The sequence below is a fragment of the Drosophila serrata genome, unplaced genomic scaffold (genome assembly GCF_035046125.1).
Source record: "Drosophila serrata isolate PLE 108 unplaced genomic scaffold, ASM3504612v1 contig_393, whole genome shotgun sequence".
NCBI lineage: Eukaryota > Metazoa > Arthropoda > Insecta > Diptera > Drosophilidae > Drosophila > Drosophila serrata.
In genome coordinates this window covers 1-1,717 of record NW_028257291.1, presented here as the reverse complement: position 1 = coordinate 1,717, position 1,717 = coordinate 1, and the positions used below count along the sequence as shown (strand labels likewise).

At 54.0% G+C, this 1,717-nt stretch overlaps 1 long non-coding RNA gene across 1 annotated transcript; it reads right to left on the bottom strand.

The window, feature by feature from the left end:
* Positions 1-831: 831 nt before the first annotated feature.
* LOC110189831 (uncharacterized) lies at positions 832-1,696 on the bottom strand. The gene is made up of 2 exons (XR_015273499.1): positions 1,390-1,696; positions 832-1,312 (listed from the first exon to the last, which is right to left on the bottom strand). It is a non-coding gene; the product is annotated as an uncharacterized LOC110189831 (long non-coding RNA).
* Positions 1,697-1,717: the final 21 nt, after the last annotated feature.

Sequence of the window (1,717 nt, the reverse complement as noted above, 5' to 3'; positions counted from 1 at the left end):
GTTGCATTTCGGGTGGGAACGGGCTGAAGGACTATCGATATATCGATAGGGATTGGTGTGATTGGACGGTCCAGGAGGGGGCGAGGAAAAATGAGCGAACCGGGAAGTTCAAAGTGCCTAAGAGAAAGGGTTCTTGCCCTTTCTCTCAGCAACGGCGATGATAAAGTAACGGCTGGAGTCCGGAACAGAGGAAAAGGAACCGGGCTATAAAGGGAGGTGGGAGCAGAAAAAACGAGGAGAAAAAAACTGGATGGATAACGTGGTGCGTGGTGCGGTTAACTTCGGAAAGGAAAAAAAACGTGATCCCGGAAAGAAGTGGAGACGTGACCGATCGTTTTCCCAGTGCCGTTTCCTGAGCGTTTTTCCTGAGCCGTCACCCGAGCTGCTGGGCACCGCGTCGTCCCCGCCGCAAGCCAAGTCCACCGGCCCACGCAAGCGTCAGAGCCGTTTTTCCCTGAGCCGTCGCCCGAGCTGCTGGGCACCGCGTCGCCGCCGCCGCAAGCCAAGTCCGCCGGCCACCGCAACCAACAACCGTCGCCGCCACCGCAAGCCAAGTCCGCCGGCCGGAGCCAGCTTCGGAGCCGTCGCCGCCCCTCCCGCATCCAACAACCACCGGCCAGAGTGACCGGCGCAGCCAAGTCCGCCGGCCGGAGCCTTCACCGCCGCCGCAGTCCAAAGAAGACCCCAGATCTGGTGAGTCCGTTTCGCATGGGACGATACCAAGGGCGAATTGCGCATCAATTTCTGCCCAGGCAGCTGCCGCCGACCTGCGGGCAGCCCTTACCACCCGGCGCCAAACCAGGGCGAGCTGGGAGATATAAAAGAAGAAAATAAATAAATTTAAGTTGTTAGGTGTAAGACATTAGTGTTAGTGTTAGTTGTTGTTAGGTGTAAGACATTAGTGTTAGTGTTAGTTGTTGTTAGGTGTAAGACATTAGTGTTATTGTTAGTTGGTGTTCGATGTGAGGTATTAGAGTGTTGTTCTCGCCCTCCGGATTGATCGTATCCTAGGTCCGGGATTGGTGCAACCCATGCGCTGCGACCAATAGGGGAAAGGGGAAGAAGCCCTTAGCAAGTCCTCAGTTGTGTTTGAACCCCGACCCTAGACTATTTCTTATGGAGCTCCAGTAGGGATAGTAGGTGAACGAGGGAAATTTCTGGTTAGCCAATCGTGGCCAATTTGTGGACGAAGAGCTTCTCCTCCGCCAACGTTGTCGGTCCCCAATAAAGGGCAGCCTTGGTGCAAGCGCATCCCTGGCTGAGGCCACATTCTCGCCGTGGACGAGTTGGCGCCTAAACCATATTTGTAAATCTGTTAGATGTAAGATGCCAAAAATTTATAATCAATACCCAGTAAAAGTTAAGAAAATGAAAATGGAGTAAGTTTACCTGGGGGGAGATGGGCCAGTCGCTAGACCGCGTGGAGTAAGCTCCGGCGTGCCGGAGATGGGTGATGCCCCGAAAGGTGGAGGAGGCATCACTGGATGGGTGGGCGCGTAGTGGCGGAACCAGCCAAGCCACAAATTCAACCCAGCAGCTTAATTGTCGTGTTTGTTTACCTTTTTGTATTGTTAGTGCTGACACTTGTAGTTTAGTCTGAGACGTCCGATTAATTCGGTATATTCTAATTGTGCGGACTGCGGGCATTGGGTCGGACCCAGCCCTGGGCACCCTGAGCTAGCCCGGCGATGCCCAAAGAAAGGCAGTTCCGTAACAA